We start from the raw sequence: 25,048 nt of genomic DNA, 5'->3' as shown, positions 1-25,048 counted from the left end.
TACCCTACTGCCAAATTCACTCACAGCAGAAGTGAAAGGAGAAGTTGAGCATGACTGCCTTGATCTGACTGAGTATAGCACAAAACCACGCCCAGACATAAAAGAAGTGCCCCTAACTGACGAAGATTACGAACTGTTTGTAGATGGCTCATGCATGAGACATGAGGACGGAGGCTTAAGTGCTGCCTATGCGGTATGCACTTTAGGAGGTCTAGTGGAAGCATCCTATTTACATGGAGTCAAGTCTGCACAAATAGCCAAATTGGTTGCATTGGCAAAAGCCTGTAAATTTGGGAGGAACATGAAAATAACCATATACACTGATAGCCAGTATGGTTAGGGGGTTGTGCATGACTTTGGCCAATTGTGGCTACAAAGGGAGTTTCTGACTTCTTCAGGTACTCCTATCAGAAATGGACATTTTGTGCAAGAATTACTGGGAGCAATCCAGTTACCAGTGGTCAAGTGTGCTGCTCACAAATCTGGCGAGGACAAAGTGACAGCAGGTAATCGATATGCTGACCAACTGGCCCAACATTGTGCAAAATACAAAATGGCGATTATTAAAAAGATTGGGGTAAACGGAAGCAGCTGCCAACATCTGGTGCTTGAAGGAATAAAAACATGGGAAGAAGTGCGAGATTTGCAGAATGCAGCAGAACCCAAAGAAAAGGAAAGATGGAGAAAATGTGGTTGTCAGAGAAGGAATGAGGATGGTGTCATTGTTTACCTTGATGATATGCCTGTGTTTCCAGACTGCCTGCTTGCTCCTATGGCTAGATTGATACATGGAGACACGCATTTGGGAAGAGATGCCAAGATACGCATCTTTAGGTAGACATGGTTTAATTCGAAATTCAGAAACATAGCAGAGGCACTCTGCCAAAGGTGTCTAGTCTGTCAGCAATTCAATACCGGAAAGAAAACGGTAGTTTTGCCAGGAAAGATTGGGAAGGCAGAAGGCTCATTCATACGATTACAACTTGACTTTATTTAGTTACCCCCCTGTCGCGGAATGAAGTACGTCCTCGTCGTTGTCTGTCTGTTTTCTAAATGGGTAGAGGCTTACCCTGCTCGCAGAAATGATAGCATCACTGTAGCCAAATTGTTACTTAGGGAACTGATACCAAGGTACGGTTTTCCAGTCACAATTGAATCAGACAGAGGTGGGCACTTCCATAGTGAAGTAATATGACAAATCTGTGAAGCATTCAAAATTACGCAGAAACTGCACTGTGCATATCGCCCAGAGGCTTCTGGATTTGTAGAACAACTGAATGGCACAATCAAATCAAGATTGGGAAAAATGTGTGAATCAACTCAAATGGAAGGCCAGATGCTTTGCCACTTGTTTTGATGGGACTCAGAAGTATTGCAGACCGGAACACAGGCTTGAGTCCACATGTGATATTGATGGGAAGAGCAATGCAGCAAGCATGGGTGCCAGGATAGAAACTGATAAGCATATCTTATGATTTGGTACTGGAATACTGCAAGCAACTGGGTGACCAAGTGAGTTCTATCTCTCACCAGATTGGGGAAGACGTCGTCGCCAAGCCAACAACTCCAGCACATGACTTGAACCCAGGTGATTGGGTCGTAATAAAGAAACATACTCGGAAGAGTTGCCTTGCACCGAAGTGGGGAAAACTAAGACAAGTAATCCTGGTTACCACAACAGCTGTGAAGTGTGCAGGTGTGCCATGGTGGATCCATGCCAGCCATACGAAGAAAGTGACTGAACCTGAAGAAACTGAGGCTGAAGGTTGTGCAGCTGAGGGGTCTCCTGAAATTGGTCCTGAAGTAGCTGAAGAAGAAGAACAACCAAGCTCCAGTCAAGATGGTTGGGTCCCAGTAATCGAAGACCAGATAGGGAAAGAACAGATTATTGACACTCCTCCAAGAACTCCAGAGCCTGAAAAGGGACAGATAGAAATTAGAGCAGAAGTTCAAGCGGAAGAAAATCAAAAGTTCGAAGTGCTTGAACAGGATCAGATAGAACTAGATAAATGTGTTCAGGAAGAAGAAATTGAAACAAAACAAAGCCCAATCCAGCATATACCTGAACAAGACCAGCTTAGCAACCAGGCAGAAGAAACTGAAATAAGACCTGGAACTAGTCAGACAGGAAGAGAAAAAGAAGAAAATGAAGTAGATGTGCCACCACTGAATGAGAATAACAGAGCACTCGAAGAAAGCCAGATTACAGTGCCAGTTAAAAAATTCAGAAAAGGTGATAAAGTACCTAGATTTGTCAAAAGACCGAGACTGAGATTAAAGACTATCGACGAAGAACTTGAGCAAGAAAATCAAGACTCCAGTAAAACTGATCAGTCTGGGACAAAACCTAAAAGAAGAAGTGCCCGAATAAAAAGATTGATTAACAAGTATCAGAGTCCTGAATGGACTTATCTGGTGTTGGAAGACTTTGAAAACCTTGAAATAAGTGACAAAAGTGAAGAAGAATTGATTGCTGATCAGACTGACGAAGAATTGAAACCAACCTGAAAGTTGCCCTGTGTAAGCAACCTGTGCAAAGTTACAAAGAAAGGTTGAAGCTTCTTTAGAGCCGAAATGTCTGATTCCTCTGTGAATGGAAGACCGAGACAAAATTGTTTTAAAACATGCTGCAAAGTATGTTTATGTAGTATAGCATTAGTACTTATACTATGGATATGACTAACAATAACTATTCCTTACATGATGACGAAAGATACTAATTTGTACCCTTCTAAATCAGTGACAAAGGACACAGAAGAGCTGCAAACGAAAGATACACCACGGAGAGTTGACACACAAGAGAAAGCACCTAGCCTTAGACAAACTAGAATGGACTTAGATGCACCAGATGAGGAAGGACTACATTATCATAAAATCAAGAATAGAACTCATTTAAATGTATTTGCAAACCTATTAGTACACTATGTAGAAGCAATGGAAATAGAAGACTGTTACGTCTGTATGAAGCTACCTACTTCAGTAGCTGAGGGTGTGACCTACCATCACTTGCCACTAACATATGGAATTTCCAGTAGTATTTTAGCTAGTTTATTCTATAAAAGAGGACCTTTACAGTATTATTACACTAATTCAGATGTGATATTTTCTGAACTTCCTTTATGTGGAAATCTGAATCCTGTACATACTAAGAGTGATGTAACACGTTATATGGGAGAATACTTTCTAACCATAAAAAGTACAATAGGTATAATAGATTTAGGTGAAGCACATAGAGATAACTTAACATATTCATTACACGAACAAGAGAAAATGTTTCTGAATATGGCAGAGAAAAGAAGAGAAAGTTTCCAAAGAAAAGCAAATGACAAAAGGCAGAAAACTCCTAAATGGGCTGAAAATAAAGGGAGTAACACAAATGGTGGAGCTAATGCTGCTTTGTTGCTAGATTTCGAAAAGAAGGGGAAACTTTGTCTTCACAGAGAAAAGGCTTGTTATTATTAAAACATATTCATTGGTTCCAGTGAATGCGAACACAATTACAAGGTAATTGGAGGTTGGAGTTTCAAAAATGGGTCAGAACCTGTGTTTCCCGGAATTTATTACATATGTGGAAACAAGGCTTATTTTTTAAATTGCCAGATCATTGGTATGGAAGCTGTTATTTTGGTATTGTCTTCCCAAAGATATACAATGTAAATGAAGTCGATGGAAGCAATGAAAACACTAATGGATTAATGCGTAGTAAAAGAGAAAGTGTAGGAGAAATAATAGGTGATATATTTAGTGCAATGATACCAACAGTCGGAGTGACTCTGAATACACACAGAATCTGCAAATTGTCAACAGTAGTAGATCGGTTATCAAATGACACTTCTGGAGGTTTTCTGATGGTCAATACCGAATTGGTTGCGATCAGATCTATGGTTTTACAAAATCGACTTGCTTTTGATACCCTATTGGCAAAAGAGGACGGAGTCTGTAGAATGTTGAAAGCGCAACATTGTTGCACGTATGTTCCAGACAAAAGTGTTGAAATTAAGAAATATGTGAGAAACATAACTAATTTGGAAAAAGAGCTCAAACCACTGGAGGTTGATAGTGCCTGGAAGAGACTAACTGATGGCCCTCTTCAGTAGGTAGTTGGTTTTCTAATCTAGGTAAAAGTCTTGTGAGTAAAATACTGATGCCAATAGTGGGAATAGGTTTATTAGTGTTCACTATAATAATTTGCTGCAAATGTCGAAAACACAAAAAGAAATATACACTCATTAGGAGAGGAATGAAACAAAATATTGGAGAACTCGAACTAGAAGAAATGAATAATAAAATTTATAAAAGGATGAAAAATTCTCATCCTAATAAAGATGCAGAGAAAAAGCTGAATAGAAAGTTTAAAGAGATTGAAATGGGTGAAATGTGAAAAAGTTGGCATCTGGTTCCATTAATAGTGATGATAGTAAATATCATCAAAGAGGGGGTTGATGGAGCAAGTATTCGCACGTTAAGCGACTAGCTTGCATCATGAACCTCAAATAATGTTAATAAAATAATCAACATGTTCGTCTTACTAATTTGCAAATTTTTTCATTATATGGGGTGTCCAAGAGACGCTTGCCTATGTGTTTATTAATCCTAATACGCTTGCACTACAAAATGGTTGCTGCTACGCGGGAATTTAGACTGCGCATGCGTCGGTCATACCCATGTGACGTGACGTACTCGCAGTTCTGGTGGTAAAGTATTTGCTCATGCGCAATACAGCTAACATGGCCGCTCCGTGTTCTCACATGCTTTAAGCTTGCATTGCCGCTTTCGCAAAGCTGTCTGTTCTGCATAACCAATAATGCTATAGTTATTATGAAGTAAGGGGTGCAGTACAGTGATTCATGGTATACAGTGTAATCATTTATTACTGTGTTCTAAATTGTTTTCTCTTGCTTTTCATGTATCGTATCCTGTTGGGCCTGGGAGGTGCTTATTACTCCATGTTGGAAGTCCCTACTGCGCAGGTCTTGATACGGACAGAGAAAAACTCTGCAGCAGTGGAACCCAGCCAACTGGCAGCCACAGCCAAGATGCTCCTGGGAACCTGACCTGCGACCTAGCTGAACGAAGCTGAACTGTACTAAACTTGCAACAAATGTATTAAAAATGTGTATTCACTATTGTTATACGGAAAACATATGTCATGAGAAGTTGGAAATTAAGGGGTGGGTACGGAAATTGAATGTTAAGCCTGAGAAAGTTTAAATTTTAGGTGGTGTGATGACCTAACCTCCTCCTTTGTCCAATCAAAATTGGGGATCCTTACACTTGCAACATTAGGTGGTGGTACACTGACCCGAAAAACAGTATAACTAGCGTAGGTTTAGCTAGAGAATTTGGCCGACTTGTCCGAATAGCTGACCTGTCACTGGCCCAATGCACTCTATAGGTGACTGATACAGAGAGCTGCGGAGCACTCTGTTGGGAGGTTCGAGAAACCCATCAGGGGTTTGCAGAATTTAAAGTGCTGGCGAAGCACATTTGCTGGGAGGTTCGAGACCCAATCGGGGTTATTGGCTGATTCCTTGCAGAGAGGGAGTAGCGCAGGCGTTGCATCCGAAGCTGCAGGTGATTGGTCGTACCCTTTGGTGAACCCGGTCCTTATCCAAATTCTGGGGTTATCCTGTCCTGACTGTCCATAAGCTGTACCTGCTCGCCTACTGGCACCTAAGTCCTTGAGGGTTTTTTCCCGTCTTTCCAAACTGACCTGAGGTAATTGAAATTTTTATGGTCAAGTGTGTCCCCTAACGTGTACCCCAACGGCCCCATGTACGTGCTTTAAGTACATGTTATTTCCCTCCATGATCAAATATGAAGACGCAAATACATTTGCGTCCAACGTTAACATGTCCTCTTTCAGATCCACCATGAATGGATTGATAATTCAGTTCCTAACCATACCATGCCAACGTCTTTACATGGTACCCTTTTTCGTTTTTTCTGGCCCTGCCGAGCTAGGCCCTGATTTCTGCTTTCGAGCCCTTTCTGCCTTCTGCCTCTGAAAGCTGCAGCATGGACATGTATCCCTGACCTCTGCCTTACTTCCTGCCAAGCGAAGCGGTGCCTGGCTCAACCTGGTCTGCCTGCCAAGACCGTATTTTGCTTTCAAGTTATCTGTTCGGCCTCCTCGAAAATACATTCCTGTCTAGTGATTTAGGTACGAGAATCAAGAGGGAGAGAGAGGACCAGATAGCTAGTCCAAATCCCCGGATTATATGTAGGTAAATCAAAAGGAGACTAGCTAGAAAGGGGTTAGTATGACATTATTTTGTTGTTGTCATAGCGACTCAGTGTTGTTGGCGGTGGCACCTGTTGGGTGTCTTTAGAAAGCCCTCACCCACCAACCTAGTTGGTGGCATGCTTCATCATCGGGCCCACCCAGTGACACCTAGCGTGTCCCGGGTGTGCTACGACGCCTGATTACAGCGGAGCAGGTATGTCACTGTGTGTGCGGTGTGAGGTGTGTAGAGAAGTGAGGTTAAAACGGCTTGGCGTGATCTTGAGAAGGGAATCCCCCCTCTCACAGTTAGATACACTTTAGGGCGTGTAGACACATAGACTACACTACACTTACCCTAATTTTAACCTACACATATTTTTATTGTCCTGAAGAAAGCCAGATTAATATAAGGCACTGGCTGAAACATGTTGACACACCAAGGACGTAGGAGGTCGTAACCCGCCTCTAACGTCCCACAGCCTTATTTTTAACCGCTGACGGAGGCCCTTTTAATAAAGTCTTCCCACTCCAGGGACCATCCGCCAAGCCGTTTTAACCTCACTTCTCTACACACCTCACACACAGTGACATACCTGCTCCGCTGTAATCAGGCGTCGTAGCACACCCGGGACACGCTAGATGTCACTGGGTGGGCCCGATGATGAAGCATGCCACCAACTAGGTTGGTGGGTGAGGGCTTTCTAAAGACACCCAACAGGTGCCACCGCCAACAACACTGAGTCGCTATGACAACAACAAAATAATGTCATACTAACCCCTTTCTAGCTAGTCTCCTTTTGATTTACCTAGTGATTTAGGTAAACATCTCCCCGGCTGCAGAGCAAAGAGCAAGCTTTCCTGTCTCCATGCAAGTAATTTACAGTTCCCGTTGCCATAGTAGGCCCATGGCCTCTGCACGTAGACACACAGACACATATGCACGCACTAGTATTCAGTATAGATTAGCCTCTGCCCGAGAGACCTTTTACTCCAGATAATACGTCCTCCAAACATAAGATACCAGATATGCTATAGGTCCAGGTCGTTCTGACATCCCAGACTTCTGTCTCTTCTACTAGTGTTAAAGTTCTCCCCAGTTACACATCCATGTCACGTCATGCTAGTTGTGCGCGCATCCGCACTTTCTGCTGATTCTGCAACTTTCTCTGTGCACCCACCCACATGTGACGATTCTTGTGACGATTCTCTGACATGTACAGTGCACGCCTCCGTGTACGCCTATTACACGCCTTCTTTCACGCCTCCTGTTACGCACATGTGTTCTTATCTTCTCTTTTTCACCTGTTACGCCTACTGTATTGGATTCAATGACGTTATTCTTCTATATATAATGTGTAATGTTAATAAAACATTGACTATCCCTTCCCGAACCCTAGTGGTGACGGAACATGATCTCCAACCTCGAGGTTTTTCTAATAAACCCCGTAAAACTCAGATACCACGGACTCTGCCTCTTATTTTTATGAGCTGTCTTGTAATGATAATTATACGGAAAAATAGATTCGGTAAAATATTTACCACATAATTTGGCGCCCGAATAGGGACCCTCCCCCACCCCACGCGCCGGAGATGCGTCGCGGGTTTTGTCCCCTGCCACAGCCGTGACGGACATCCATGCGCATCTGCAGGTTTTCCTGTATCTCCCTCAGGCCTACGGAGGGGACTGAGACTGCGGTCGACATCCAGACGAGGCGGTGAGGAGTGCGGAGGATCCAGACCAGAGCCCAGCCGAGAGTAACAGTGTCCGAGGTATCCAGAGGCCCACCTGTTCCGATGGGACGAGGCGCATGCGTAGTAGCAGTACCAGTAGAAGTCCAGTCCAGTCCGAGGCCTTCAAGTTCAAGTTCAAGTATTGCTCCCGGTGAGTACCGTTGCTAGGGACGCATCTAGACGGGTGCATTAGTTTGTGTCCGGTCAAGACAGGTCTGGGTACACAGTCCTGGTCCGTACGTGTTCACTTAGGTGAGCGCGGTATGACGTGTCTCTTTATGGGACCGGTCTGTACTGTTTAGCAGTGCATCTAGTGATTCAGTGATTCAAGCCTTCAAGTGTTATTTCTCGTAATTCCCAGTATTGTGTTTTATGTACTAGACAGTATCTATTCGAAATGTTTTAATGTGTTTCATGTCGTGGTATGAATGACTGTTTGTTTTTCATTACTGTGTTTATCGTGTTCGAGTTAAAGTCACAATGCCGTTATTTACTAAGTTACGCCAGATAGGAACTAGAAAAGGGATACTCGAGGAAGCAGTGCCTGTCCCGCTTAGGGACACTCCAGGGTATTTTATGTACCACAAGCACGGCCTAGACGCTGTGTTGTATTTAGATTTATGGGTGGATTACACCAAGCATTTAGAAGAGAAGTTCAGATGGCCTGTCTCAGGGACATGGGATGTTGAATGCATCATGAGAGTAGAAGAAGCGTTATGGAAAAAGAAAGCCAGACAATCTCAGAAAGATGCCATAGAATTGTGGCGTAAAGAATCGCATAGAAGAACAGAAAAAGCACTCAGAAAAGCAGATAGAAGTAGAGAAGAGTCCGAAAAAGCCAAAGAAAAAGAGTTACTAGAAGAAGGAGAACAGGTCAGATCAGAACAACTAGACCGTCAAAGAAATTTACTTATTACAGGCATGTATCCAGTTCTTGCCGAGGGCCTGCCCAGGGCAACCCCGGAAGTACCCAGTAACCTGCCACCACCATTGGTCCCGACTAAAGTACGTCACCATAAGACCGCAGCAGATATTTTCCTTTCTTCCTATTTAGATGATGTAGCTCCCGCATATACCAACGTACCCGTACGTCCTGCTAATAGTAATCCGCCACTGCATATTCCTGCTGATCAAGCCCAAGCCACGACCCCTCCACGTCAGCAAATTCCCGCACCTGTTATCACTTCCCCTACTGTTCCCCCTATTAATCCTTTTTCGATGGATGCAGCTCAAGGTTCAATCCCGCTACAGTCAGGTTATGCCCATGCCTCCGCCTCAGGAGGTGCCACAGGAGGTCCCTATCACACCCCGCCACAAATACAGCGACAGACACTGAGAGAATTAGCTACGCTGCGTACCCCGAAAGCGACCCCAGCCGAAAAGCTTAAAGAATACCTTACAGATTGTAGATATGATTCAGTACCTGGCAAGACAGGACCCATGATGCTAGCATCGTTACGTTTAAGACGTGCTGCAGACTTTTTGGTTACACTACCAGGAATGCCCGAACGATTAGACAGGATATACCATTTTATTCAGACAGGAGAAGGCCCGGAATGTGTTCGTGAAGCCATGGCATATCAGACAGTTGATACACAAGCTTTGATATTACGTTTCTTGATTAATTGTTTGATAAGAGAATGAGACCAACCAGGTTTTGATCAAGAAGAGATGAATGGATTGACTAAATGGAGTCAGAATATTGCAGACTGTAAGCATGACAAAGAGAAATGTATAGAGGTCATGTCTAGAAAAATCCGTAAAGAAATAATAGCCATACATACCGACAGAATGCCGATAGGGCAGTAGAGTCAGACAATAAAGACTCCTCAGAGGAGGAAGAACCAGAGAATCCAGCAGCGACTCAAGAGACGATAGCGTATGTAGGTAGAGCGAAACTCCCTAAACAGTACCCTTTAGGTAATCCTTTTGACAGACCCATTCGTCCAGAAAGCAAGAAACGTTATCTTTCCCCGATACCAGAGCAGTGTTCTCTTGAACATATTTTCCAAGTTACTGATAAAATCCTGAAAGAAAGAATAGGTTATCATGAACTCACTACCTTACGTGACCAGGAACTAGCCCGGTCAGCAGTCCAATGGGCCGAGGATGACAGTGTATATAAAGATGATCTAGTAGTGCAAACATTTTTAAGTCTTACTCCAGAAGAACAGCGATTGGCTGGTATATATATGACCCAACATCTCATTATCCAGTATGAAAACAATCAGTCCGATCCAGGTCCGCTGTATAATTTACTGCAAGACTTGCTCATGAGAAGATGGAGAGGCCTAGGTACCGATTTAATTGACATCATTCTAGAACAACGTCACAAATATAGTACGTTCCTGACTCCACGTCATGTTTCAGTCCCACCCCCAGCAAGACAACCATATCACCTAGACAGACAGAACCCCTTACGAGAAGTACATCCAATTCGGAAGCCAGATGATACGCTTGAACGTGTGTTTGTATACACTCCCTTGACTAAAATGGAATTACTAGAAATGAAGAAAATTGTACCTTGTCATGATAAAGACCCTGCAGGATTCCACCGTGAATTAAAAGACATGTTACTAATGGGCGATTACACCTATTCAGACATTCTTAAAATGTTAAAAGTATTGTTGCCAGCAGGGATTTACGAGAAACTGAAAGAGAAGGATTGGGAGGTGGGAGATAAAAAGATTAATTGGACCGAATTAGAGGACGAAGACAAAGGACGTACCCCAGGTTTAGGTCTTGGGGATAAAACTAAAGCTTTACCAGGATTATTAGTACAAGTATTGCCTAGATTATTGACAGTTAAAAAGGAAGATTGGGATGCAATCTCAGCCTGCAAACAGAAACCAGATGAAGACACTAGTGATTTTTATTCTAGATTCGAGAAATGTTTTATTATTAATAGTGGCCTGAAAACAAGTAGCGAATCATTTCCACATCTTTTTGTAACAAAATTAGTTGAGAATTCCTTACCCCAGGTTAAGAACAGAGTATTGAAAGTCGAAAGTACATGGCAAGCAAATACGCCTTCCCAGATGTTACAGATGTTACAGTACCACCAGAATAGAATCAGAGAGGAACACGATCATGAACAAAGACGCATGAAAGACACGAAAATGAAAGTATTAGTTGCCCAGTCTGTTCCAGCAGATGGTCAGAAGAGGGGTAACATACAGAATACCCAGACTAGTCGTCCTACAGGTCCTGTTAAAGGTAATTGCAATTATTGCAAACAGCCAGGTCATTTTATTAGTGATTGTGCCGTTTTGAAACATAATATTGCTACAGGTAAAACGAAAGAAAGACCACGTCAGCCTAGACCAGAATATGTTCAACAGAATATACAACAGAATCCGCAACCTGCTCCACAACATGCACAGCAACAGACAGTAGCTGTTCCGCAATCTCAACCCATTGCCGCAACATAACACGTCACACAGCAGATGTACCAGTATGCACAGTCAGAGTATCCAGATTATTAACAGTATTCATGAAATAGCCTAGAGAGGGAAGTGGGTTTGCCTCTCATTGAGATTCCTGTAGATCAAGAAGGTCCTTATGTACATAGTCAGGTATTAGGGAAAGACAGAAAAATTTTGATTGACACAGGGGCAAGCAGAACTACCATTAGTCATGACGAGGTCCCAGGGGCACCCCTCTCAGGCTCACAGAATGTTTCCCTTGGATTTTCAGGAAAACCTATTGTTAATGAAGTATCGAAACCAGTTCCCCTTGCAGTTGGCCCATTGTCCCGTACTACAGATTTATTGTTAACGAAGTCATGTCCAGAAAACCTGTTAGGTATTAAAACGCTGAAGGCTCTAGGAGCTGTAATATGTTGTTCTCCGGAAGGAGTGAGATTGTTTTTGCGTGACTTTAAGGGTCACTATGTGTTGAGAGATTTTGATTCCCGATTACAGAATGTACCACAGCATTTGTGGGCACAAGGTCCGACTGATGTAGGTTGCATGCATATTACACCGTATCGTGTTACACTCAAGCCAGGAGTTGTTCTGCCCAGAATCCGACAATACAAATTGCCACCCGAGGCTGTATTAGCCTTATTGAAAATTATTGATGAGCTCATTGCTCAAGGAGTAGTTGTGGAAACTGACTCCAATATTTGTAATTCTCCAATCATACCGATTCTCAAACGTACTGATCCAAATTCACCTCCAGTATATTGTTTAGTGATTGATCTCGGAGAGCTAAACAAATGTATCATACCTCAGTTCCCGGTAGTCCCAGATATTTCATCCCTATTGACAGCTATTGATTCTGAAGCGGTGTTCTTCACTGTAATAGATCTCAAGAATGCCTTCTTTAGTGTCCCCATTGATCCGGAAAGCCAGTACCTTTTCGGATTCAGTTTAAATGGCCGAAGCTTTAAATTTGCACGTGCACCTCAAGGGTTCACGGAAAGTCCGAGTATCTATAGCCAAGCACTGAAAAGACAACTTGACAGTATCCACATGCCTGTTAACACTGCCCTACTTCAGTACGTCGATGATCTATTGATCACCGCTCGAAGTGAACAAGAATGTGAACATGCATCTCTGACAGTCCTATTTTTCCTGGCTGACAAGGGACACAAAGTGTCTCCTTCGAAGCTGCAATTCTGTGTTCAGCAAGTTGTGTACCTTGGTCACTTGCTGTCCAAGAGGGGGAGACAGCTTACACCTGATCGCATCCAGTTAATTGTACATATGCCACAGCCCAAGACACAAAAGGAGGTACGGGCCTTCATAGGCCTCACCTCTTACTGTAGACAATGGATCCCTCAGTATGCATATCTAGCCAAGCCCCTTATACAGTTGACAACCCAGGAGGCAGCGTTATCGACTGTCCTCCCTTGGACTCAGGAACACACACATGCTTTTGACGATCTGAAGAAAGCCCTATGTCAAGCACCTGTTTTAGCAACACCATGTTACAGCAAGCCTTTTACACTTTTTGTCACAGAACGCGAAGGTACTGCATTGTCAGTACTCACCCAAGACCAAGCTGGTTCACACAAACCATGTGCTTATTTTTCCAGTACATTAGATCCAGTAGCCCAGGCTTTCCCTGCGTGCTTGAAATCAGTTGCAGCAACAGCTCTAGCAATCAGACAAAGTGATTCCATAGTATTAGGACACCAATTGACAGTACAAGTTCCACATTCGGTGGAAGTTCTTTTAAACCGTACACAGACTCAGCACTTGACTATAGCACGATTGACAGGTTATGAATTGACATTGTTCCAGCCACACATAGAAATCAGACGTTGCAATACACTGAATCCTGCTACACTTTTACCGTTAAGTACAACAGACCCTTTGTCCCATGATTGTGTGGAGGTCATTAACACTATGACAAAGCCCAGACAAGACTTGACAGATATCGCATTACCAGATCCAGACCTGACACTTTATGTGGATGGTTCATGCATGAGAACAAGTACAGGAGAGTTAGTGGCCGCATATGCAGTGACCACTGAAACTGAAGTCATAGAAACACATCGTATTGACACCCTGTCTGCCCAGGCAGCAGAACTTATCGCTCTGACCCAAGCCTGTATTCGAGCCAAGAACAAGAAAGTTAACATATACACAGATTCCCGCTATGCATTCGGAGTTGTACACGACTTCGGAGTCCTGTGGCAAGAGAGAGGTTTCTTAACTTCACACGGTGCCAAAATACAGCACGGTCCCCTCATTCAAGCTCTGTTAGAAGCAATACATTTGCCTACAGCCATAGCCATCATGAAGTGTAAGGCACATACGAAAGTCACAGATACCATTTCCCAGGGTAACGACCTGGCAGATCGAACAGCCAAGCATACAGCTCAGACTCATACTCATACGACTGATATGACAAAGACAGTAGTTCCAACACATTGCATGACAGTTAGGGATCCCGCCCTAGATGTAATTGATATACAGACACATGCTACCCCAGACGAAACCAAGAAATGGACAGAACTAGGAGGGGTCCAGACAGAACAGGGATGGATGACGAAGGGAAAATCCACTTGGTTTCTCCCCGACTCTATGGTTCAAGTGATCATTAACACAGCACATAGTCCTGCCCATTTAGGAGAAAAAGCTATGTTAGACAGTATTTAAAACCTTTGGTTCAATAAACATTTACGAGCAGCAGCAAAACAGAAAGTGCGTACTTGCATGATCTGTTGTCAGTTCAACCCAGGCAAAGGCATTCCCGTCGAGCAAGGTGGATTTCATCCTCCTGATCACCCTTTTGAAGTCCTCCAGATGGATTATATCCAGATGGAACGTTGTCGAGGATTCAAGTACGTCCTCGTAGTTGTATGTGCACTTTCCCGATGGACAGAAGCATATCCAGTCCCAGATTACACTGCCCCGACCACTGCCAAACAGTTGGTTCGTGAATTTTTCCCGAGGTATGGTTTGCCTCGTGTCGTATAATCAGATAACGGACAACCATTCTCGTCCGAGCTCATGAAGCAAGTTTCCCTTTTGTTAGGATATCAGTGGAAGTTTCACTGTGTCCGACATCCCGAAGCAGCTGGCCTAGTCGAGAGACACAATCAGACTCTGAAAACATGTCTTGCCAAGATCTGTGCAGAAAAAGGGGTAGACTGGATAGTAGCCCTTCCAGTTGCTCTTTTCTATATGCGAATGGTAGCCCATTCTAGATCAGGGCTATCCCCGTATGAGGTGGTTTTTGGCCGGCCACCGAATATGTGGGGGACGCCTCTGCCACGCAAAATAACTGATGTTGATAGTAATATGCTGACAGATTACCTTGCTTCCTTGATGTCTGCACTACAATCATGTCGTTCGCAGGTTGCAGCAGCCTTCCCAGACAACACCGAGGTGAAACCACATGAACTGGTTCCAGGAGATGTCGTCGTGGGCCGAAATTTCGATCGATCGAGCCCTCTGGAGCCCCGTTGGAAGGAGCCGAAGATTGTTTTGTTAACAACCAGGACTGCAGTGAAAATAGAGGGGAGGAAAGGCTGGGTACATTCCAGTCATATCAAACGGTTCCATGGACTTCCGCCAAAAACTGATTCCCAAGACTTTCACATACCAGGGACTGATACTAAACTCCCCCTGGTAGAGAAAACTCCATCACAGGAGTACAAATCAAAATTGAGGTCTAGTAAGTCAGACAGTTTAATTGTTTAAGTCCCCCCTGGGTGAAGCGGTTAGACGGGTTCCTGACATGTACACGCTAGACCCCCATAATGAGAGAGATAGACAGGAGATCAAGAAACAGAAATATTGCAAGAATCTGCGAAGCAGATGTATCGTTACTTTAATTGTCATGTTTATTCTGAGTGTTACGATTATATGCCTAAGCTATGTGTTACATGTATATTTTCCTATACAAACACATTCTTTTTTCAATAACTCTGCAGACCACACCTTTAGTGATCTGCCTCCGCACGAGCTTTCTTACCGTCTTGCACTGCGTAACAATTCCTTCATCCGTATGTTACATCATTCTCACCAGACCAGCAATGCTACTAACTGCTGGATATGTGGCCGACTCCCTCCCTACCAGAAAATGACGGGAGCCTTGCCTCTTTTCCCTTATCCGTTTACACATAATGGTTCATGTGGTGCATGGTTTACATTAATGTCCTCATTAGATAGTAAGTCCCAAGTTTCCCAAGGTAATTGGATATGGGGAAACCTGAATACCGTTATGCATAAGGCATGTTTCCCTGACAAGGAGGGTCTTCCCCAAATGACAGGTACCGATCTAGAAAATGAAGTATATGGATTAGGAAATTTTACACTTAACCTCATGATTTTGAATGTCCAGTCAGAAACTAGTTCGAACTCACCTTCAATTACAGTTTTGCCAGTGAAAGGTGACCTATGCGTTGGAAAGAAAGGTTCAGTACCTCTAGGACACAGCGATTGTAATACAGTTATTGAATTCAGTGATAAAGGCAAGTCTACATTCAAAGCTTCCCGACATTCCTATTTCATTTGTGGCCATACAGCTTATATAAGTTTGCCTCCAGACTGGGATGGTACTTGTTACATTGCATTCCTATTGCCACCTGTTTTTCTAGCCCCACCTGATTACCATAGAAATTCACATCTCGTTCATGTTAGACCCAAGAGAGATCTCCCAATTGTCGATTACACTGACACAACATGGGAACAATACACAGATTTCAATAAAGGATTCTTTCCTTATTTAGGCACTGTCTCAAATAGTAAATTGATACGTAGATTGACCAGAACCCTTGAAGCTGTAGTGAATGAAACTACTTTTGCCCTAGGTAACTTAACAGACGAACAGTCTGCTATGAGACTTGTCGTTCTTCAAAATCGTCTCGTCCTTGAAGTCATCCTGGCAGATAGGGGCGGGGCTTGTAGAGTCATCGGATCCAGCTGTTGTGTTTTCATTCCAGACAACGCACCGTCAGTATATAGAGCCATAACTCGGCTCCACAAGATTGCAAGTCAGATACACCAGAATCCAGGCACCTGGACTTGGTCCGGTTGGCTCTGGAGCGTGATATCAGCCTGGGGATGGAAAGTCCTATCCTTCCTTGGAATAGCCCTCCTCATAGTATTCAGTTGTTGCCTATGTCTACAATGTGGGCCAGCGATTTGTGGCTTGTGTGCCACATCATGTATTCCCCATCCAAGTCCAAGTCCACGTTCCAAATCTCGAATGAAAAAAGATGAGCAAATGATGTTATATGAACAGATAGATGGACTCATGAAGATTGATATATCATGAAGGGTCCGTAGGGGACAAGGAGGGAATGAGGTAATTGAAATTTTTATGGTCAAGTGTGTCCCCTAACGTGTACCCCAACGGCCCCATGTACGTGCTTTAAGTACATGTTATTTCCCTCCATGATCAAATATGAAGACGCAAATACATTTGCGTCCAACGTTAACATGTCCTCTTTCAGATCCACCATGAATGGATTGATAATTCAGTTCCTAACCATACCATGCCAACGTCTTTACATGGTACCCTTTTTCGTTTTTTCTGGCCCTGCCGAGCTAGGCCCTGATTTCTGCTTTCGAGCCCTTTCTGCCTTCTGCCTCTGAAAGCTGCAGCATGGACATGTATCCCTGATCTCTGCCTTACTTCCTGCCAAGCGAAGCTTTGCCTGGCTCAACCTGGTCTGCCTGCCAAGACCGTATTTTGCTTTCAAGTTATCTGTTCGGCCTCCTCGAAAATACATTCCTGTCTAGTGATTTAGGTAAACATCTCCCCGGCTGCAGAGCAAAGAGCAAGCTTTCCTGTCTCCATGCAAGTAATTTACAGTTCCCGTTGCCATAGTAGGCCCATGGCCTCTGCACGTAGACACACAGACACATATGCACGCACTAGTATTCAGTATAGATTAGCCTCTGCCCGAGAGACCTTTTACTCCAGATAATACGTCCTCCAAACATAAGATACCAGATATGCTATAGGTCCAGGTCGTTCTGACATCCCAGACTTCTGTCTCTTCTACTAGTGTTAAAGTTCTCCCCAGTTACACATCCATGTCACGTCATGTTAGTTGCGCGCGCATCCGCACTTTCTGCTGATTCTGCAACTTTCTCTGTGCACCCACCCACATGTGACGATTCTTGTGACGATTCTCTGACATGTACAGTGCACGCCTCCGTGTACGCCTATTACACGCCTTCTTTCACGCCTCCTGTTACGCACATGTGTTCTTATCTTCTCTTTTTCACCTGTTACGCCTACTGTATTGGATTCAATGACGTTATTCTTCTATATATAATGTGTAATGTTAATAAAACATTGACTATCCCTTCCCGAACCCTAGTGGTGACGGAACATGATCTCCAACCTCGAGGTTTTTCTAATAAACCCCGTAAAACTCAGATACCACGGACTCTGCCTCTTATTTTTATGAGCTGTCTTGTAATGATAATTATACGGAAAAATAGATTCGGTAAAATATTTACCACAGACCCGTGGCCAGGGTTGGTCTTCACTCTATCTTAGGTAAATATAAAGTCTGTGTGGGTGATTGCTTATCTATATTTGCATTTCTAATTCTTGAATATTGCAAAGCGCAATTGCATATGTTCCCCTTTTCCCTTGTCCCTTTATAAATGAGATTTTCACGCACTACTCGTCTATTAGCATGTTCCATTTTTTCCCTACCTTTAGTTAATGCTAAATCGTTACTATTTTAGTATATGTTTCTTATCTTACCCTCTCTCTAGGAGATAAGCTGAATTGAATAGTATCTTCCAATCTTACCTACCCTTTAGTATTTGTGCTAAAATTTAATCTCGAATTGCAATAAGTATCTTTAACTGCTCTAAAGACTCTTAGATATAGCATGTTCCCTTTCTTTACCCTCCTTTAATCAATGTCGCGTAAGCCTGGTATCTAAGATTAGCATATTCCTTGTTTTACCTGTCCTTCAGTTTAAAGTTCTAAATGCTAAGTATACTCTGTCTTATTCATAGCTATATACTGTTTCTGATTTTAGTTATTGATAGCCTTATCACATTCAATTCTCTGCTCATGACATATGATGATGATGATGATGATGATTAGAAAAAGTTTTGAACCTACCCAGAGTCTGTGGTTATTTCATATTTTTCAAATTTTTATAAATGTTCTTGACTACCTAATATTTTGACTCAACTCCCTGATCCTCTGTGATTAGGTTCCTAATATCTACATTGCTAGGTTATGGATATAGGAATCAAAAATAGTAGAAGAATCTCAAGATATACTGATAGTAGAGTGTGAGTTACCCAAGGTGAAAATTAAGGGTTATAGCAAATATTATGGGCCCAGGTGAGTATTTAGTAAAATTATCCTAGCCGGGTGACCTGCGCGCTCTATCAAAGTCACCCAGGGGGGGAGAGGAAAGCATAGATGGCTAGTTGCCCCGTTTTAATCTCGGCCAAAAACCTCCTCTTTTGCTCGGTGGCACTGCCCACAGCAAAAGCACAGGGCTTGGAGCTTTCCAGGTAGTTAACATGGAGAAACAAGAAAATTGTCAGCAGCAATCCATGGCTAAATTAATTATGGCATTTCATTCACATACATGAGTAAAAGTGCTGCTAACAAATGCAACAAAACATTCAGTTGGCAAATTTAATGGAGCCCCTCACGCTGAATAAAATGAAAAGGTCCTCTGCCATGAATGATGGGCAGCCCTGCCATGGGAACTACGGTGAGATATCAGTGCATATGAGAGCTCCTTGCTGAGAAGCTGAAATCATGTGTAGTATACAGAAAAGAATCTGGAAGCTTCTTGTAGTTAAAAGAAGAGGAGTTTATTCCAAGGTAATTCACCTACGATCAGGCTGGAGTTCACTCAGTAACTGCAGTCACTGAGCGAACCTCGAGCCAGGAACACACCGAGACATTCAAAGGAATACAGGCTCGGAATACAGACTCTTAAAGAAACATCACATAGTAATTTAATAACATTCTATTACATCATGCTATTTCATCTGGTACATGGTTTATGATGGAAGTTTCTGTGCGTGGCACAATGATTCAAGTTGCACTCCCTCACGTGGCAGCCATTTTAGATCTGGCTCTTTGGAACAGCTTTAAAAGTCTCACCATACATCCACTTATAGGGGATTTTGGACAAACAGCATCATCATTTGGTCTGTAAAATTGTCAATTACCCTTTGTTTCCACCCACCATAGCATACAGCATGGGGCAATGGATAAGCCCACCTTACCCCCTGGGTCCCTTCACTTTCAGTGACTGCCCAAACCCAGTGCATATTGTTTATAACAGTTCCTTTGTCTTCAATGACAAATCTGGTTTTACGTGTGCTCCGTATTTTATTTATTTTGTGTATTAATTTTAAACACCGTCCTTTTATTTTGCCAACACTTATGTTGATCAGTTGAATGGCGATTTATTTTCTGTCTCAGTTTGAAAGTGATGAAGTGTTTAGGTAAAATTGTAACTGCAAACGATGTGAGCGCTTGGTTATATAATGATTTATTCTGGTCTCCTTTACAAATATCATTTTGATAAAATGCATGGCACAAGTAGAAGGCTTGATATTTTTTTTTTTTTTAAATCAGTAATATAATGGCCACCCAAGTGAAAGTTTTTAAATGTAAAAAAACGTTAGTGCAGAGTTTAACAACCATGTTTATTTTTTTTTAGGTCTCGCTGATCCAGCGCGCATGCGCTATAAGCTAGACATTTAGTAAAGACGCTTTTCGAAGTGCTTCCAAAGCGGCGATCAGCTTGCCTGCACACGCACAAGCACCCGCACGACGTGCACAGCACTTTATTCTTCGCGTGGGCACAACTCGCTTGAATTAATATTTTTTTATTTCGCCGCCCGGCCACACGGCCAATACTTGTTCAGTTTGCTGCGCTGCTTGTTTTATTATTGCAATCGCATTGCATGAATGCGCCAGTGCATTGTCCCCTCCCGAATCGCAGCTCGTATACCCTAGCTGTGTTGATGACTGCATCACATTGCTTCTACCACCGGGTGCCCATGCGATCCTTGTTTTTATTTTATTTTAAAACAAAAACAACAGTTGTGTGAACGTGCCAGCGCACAGCTCCTCTCCCGAATCGCAGCTTGCTTGCTATTCCTTCTTGTGCATTATTATTTATTTAGTTTCCATGTCCGAGCAGTCTTGATAAGTGCACCACATTCCTTCGGCCACTGGGCCACTGTGCTATCTTTAATAAATTATTTTTGTCAGGACATATTTGAGAATAAAACAAACTACACACGTAAATAACAGCTTACTTGGTTAAGGAGTGGCAATGTTTTGTTTCAATCTAAGGCGGACGTGTCTCCAAAAGGACATCCCCAGCACAAGGAAAAGAACAAATACTCAAGAGATGGGGTCCTTCTCCTATCTTCACCACTGCCTCTTACTCCTCCTTTGTTTGTGTGCGTCATCAATAAAACTTCCATTACAGGCATTTCAGGAACAGGCAGTTCATCTTCCTTGAAGGTAGTGGTTAGCTCCTTCCCTTGAAGATGTTGCCTGTCATTTGATCCCACTTAGTCTTCGAGGAATTCCTAGTATTTCATGCAGTGTCAAAGGTATGTGAGATAGTAGGGTACAGCTGCCCATGGGTTTTTTCTTCTGTACTTTTCTTCTAGTTTATTTATTCTATCCAGGGTATTATTGAATGGCATTTATGATTTTGAGGATTCCTGGGAAAGTATGGGGATATATTTTTTAATACCGACTAAAAATCAGCATTTTCACACTATCTTCAGCACTGCATAATTGGAACAGAGATGACTAGTGTTCGTTTCCAAGTCAATAAGATAGTGTAAACGTTTCTCATTTATGCAACTGGAAACATTTTTGGGACGAGGAATTTCTCAACTTGACAGAGACACAAGTTAGGACGTGTAAAAAAAGCCCTTTGAAATATTCTCCATGCTTCAGTTTCAAATATTCTCCATACTTCAGTTTCAGTTTAGTCTGTTTTTAATTCTAACCAATGTACTGCTTTGTGTTTCAATGAAAGCATTCCTTACTAAGATTTATTTTCCTTTAACCAATACGGTGTTTAGATATTTAGTTATTTTGAAGTTGCATATATCTGGGTCTGAAAAGGTATGTTTGGTTCCTATTCTGCAGTATTACATAAACTAGTGGAGTCGTTTTTTTGATGTTACATTTTTATCTCTAAATAGGTACCCTCTATCGTATAAAAAGCAATCTTTGTGATTTTTTTATGGTGCAGTTTTACTACGTGCAGCAAACCAACACCTCTCATGGATTAGCATCAAGCAATCCTTCTTTCTTACTTTCTACAAATTGCCCACATTGCTTATACTCCCAACTGCACACCCACAATAAACAAAATTATAATTGAGCTCCCACGAACAAAGACTTCATAACTGGACCTGCAGTTCTAAACCTTTTGACTGTTCTGGACCTCCACTGAATCTTTAATAGTATCCAGAGCCTTTGCTGAAAACCGGAGACCCTGACTGTCTCAATTGTGATGATTTCAACCACAAAACAACGTGCACAAATAAAGAAAGAAGCATTAATCAAGCAAAAAACAAATGGTAAAATAGTTAATTAAATTCCCATCCGGATTTATAAATTTAAAGTTGAGCTTCAGAGTACTCAGCCTACCTGCAAATGCCTTGCATTAACCCCTTAAGTACTGCTGTCGGCCGTTGGACGTCGCGAGCACTACCTTCGAAGTGCTGCGCACGTCCAACGGCCGACGCGGCCCGCCCGTTTTTGAGGAAGTGCCGCACTGTTGCGAAATCGCGGCCGCGGCCAACGGGTTAATGGCTGACTCTCGCACTGACTATCACACTCTCACTGACACTCTCACAGACTCTCAATCTCTCACACTCTCACAGACTCTCCCTCTCTCACTCTCTCACTGACACTCTCACTAACTCTCACTTACACTGACAGACTCACACTGACTCTCACTCACACTGACTCTCTCACTCACACTGACTCTCACTCACATTGACTCTCACTCACATTGACTCTCACTCACATTGACTCTCACTCACATTGACTCTCACTCACACTGACTCTCTCACTCACACTGACTCTCTCACTGACACTCTCCCACTCTCTCACTCACTCACGGTCACTAACAGACTCTCACTGACCGACTCGCCCACTCTCTCTCACTCATTGACTGACTCTCCCACTCACTGACTGACTCGCCTACTCATTCTCACTCACTGACTCACTCACTAACTCACTCTCAACACATATTGCATTACAAATGTATTAGGTGTCACATTTGCGAAAGTTTAAGCTATTGACATTGTAAATGACAATGCTATTAATGTATCTATTTTCAAAACCAACACATAAATAAAAAATGTGTCATTTACAATGCCAATAGCTCAAACTTTCCTAATGCGAGACCTATTGCATTGCAAATGCTTGTTTAATACACCTTTATCTTTTTTTCTGGCATTTGCCTGTAATAAAAAAAAAAATAAGCATCGTAGAACTTGCAAGGCTACATCTACTGGCTTTGAAATGTTTATTCTCTTTTAAAGTGAGTGTTTTAACGAGGCACTCTTATTTCTGATGATCAATATTATACTAAAATATGAAAAAGTCTGAGTGGCACAGGACATTTTTGCTCAGTGAATGAGCTACCTTGGAGTCCATTTTAGAAACCTTGGTTGCTTAAATGGTATCGGGTCTAGGACTCAGATACTATTTGGAATCCGAAAAGGTTTCCTTGTCAAGTCTCAATTATTGCAAGATGCAGAATGAACTACGGTCCGGCAAGTCAACGGCAAAATTTAGACGTGCAACAATGAATTATAGCCTGGTAATGCACTAATTACCACATTGGATATTTTCACAAGTTGAGTTTTTTACTGCTAATCCAACAATATCCCAGAGGCAAATGTCAACACAAGTCAAACCTGCTGAAATTTAGGCGGGTAAAATTTCTAAAAAAGATGCAAAACATGTGGAATTTGGAGAATTAAATACCGCATCTGAAAGGTATGTTCAGCTCTGGAGCAATACCTTGGAATATGAGGTTTTTACTGCTCCCCAGGGTTGTGGTATTTAACGGGTGCAGCGGCTGTATAGACTTATTAAACCGCTTTGGTATCCGGGCTTCACATTAATTGGAAAAACTCTCACTTGTTTCCACTTTGTCGAGATGCCGCACAGTCCCCAAATTTGCATGGGCTCAATAGGAGCCCGACCTGCATTAAATATTTAGCTGTAAAAATATATCACAGCCAGCAAGATTTATTAGAAGGGAATATTGGAGACGCTGTTAGAACATTTAGAACGAGTATTAATTTTTGAACGTGCATACCATTATCTGGGGCAGGCAGAATAGCTCTTTAAGAAGGTGGCGCTGCCAAGATTGCCCTATTTCTTCAACTCGTTGCCATTGGTGGTGCCTCGCCAATTATTTAGGGGATTTCTCAAGAGCTGCTAGTGAGAACGCAGTGCTGGTGCCGTTGCCTGCAGCAAAAACGAGTCCAGGTACCCTACTCACCTCATATACCATTAAAATGGATGAAGATAATGGCCCAGGTAGGAGCATTAGCAGGGATTGAAAGATGGACTACCTTTGGGGTGAACAGTGTTGGAGACCTATATCGGGATGGAGTTTTGCTTAGAATTGAATATCCCTAGTGGACAATTTTTTAGCACATAGGGCAGTGGTTGTAACAATAAGGAATTATTGGAGAAAAGGAGATGCTGATCCGGCCACACATCAGGTGTGTCCACAGCTCTGTACAACAACAGGGTGTGTAAGAGCGGTTTCATATCTATATTGTGCGATTTGTGCAAATATTCTTTCTCCTCTTGCGGAGTTGAAAATAAAATGGGAGAGAGACATAGAGTTCCAAATCAATGATTTCGACTGGGATAGCATTGTAGCGCATATAACAACAATTTCTATAAAATTTAATTATTTTCTCTATCCTGCATAGAGTTTATCTTACACCTGGCAGGTTTAACAAGAATGATTTTATTGCTGCTGAAAATTGCCCTATATGTGGGAAGTTCGGGGCAGAAATCTTCCACATGGTATGGTCCTGTCCTTCATTAGCGGTGTTCTGGGAGGAAGTAATAAAATATATTAATGGAATAACTTTGAGGGGTATTCCTTGTACACCCTTGGTCTTCCTCTTAGAGGGGGTGAGGGGTGAGGGGTATCCTCATCCTAAAAATGAGAAAACTACAACTAGATTTACTGACCTACGTTTGATTTTGGCAAAACGAGAAACTGCTATGCACTGGAAATCAGTATATGGTTCTCGAATTACTAGATGACGTAAATAAATGGTTAAATGGGCTAGTTTGGAGAGTGCTGTGTTGTTTTGTAAGATAAAAAGAGGACGAGGGAAAGGTGAAAGGGTTAAAGCTTGGAACACCTGGTGGATGGTTTGTTGGCTCTGGAAGCAAACACAGATTCATCAAATTTCTCCCCGAGTCATTAAGTGTAAGGGAAGGGAAATCTAGTTTAATACTGATAAATTGGGTGATAATGGGTACAACTGTGACATACTTTTACACGTGGAATATTTTGACACTTTATTTTACTGCTTTTCTTGATTAGGGGTAACTATGGGGGGGGGGGGTTGATGTTATAGTTTTATTGCACTAATTTTAAAA

General features: G+C 42.5%; 1 protein-coding gene across 1 annotated transcript in view; it reads right to left on the bottom strand.

The window, feature by feature from the left end:
• MIPEP (mitochondrial intermediate peptidase) overlaps positions 1-25,048 on the bottom strand; it is an 833,321-nt gene that overhangs the window by 555,805 nt on the left and 252,468 nt on the right. The gene's annotated exons all lie outside the window — the stretch shown is intronic.

Source organism: Lissotriton vulgaris, chromosome 8 (genome assembly GCF_964263255.1).
Source record: "Lissotriton vulgaris chromosome 8, aLisVul1.2, whole genome shotgun sequence".
In the NCBI taxonomy this organism is placed as follows: Eukaryota; Metazoa; Chordata; class Amphibia; order Caudata; family Salamandridae; genus Lissotriton; species Lissotriton vulgaris.
This window is presented reverse-complemented; position numbering and strand designations above follow the sequence as displayed.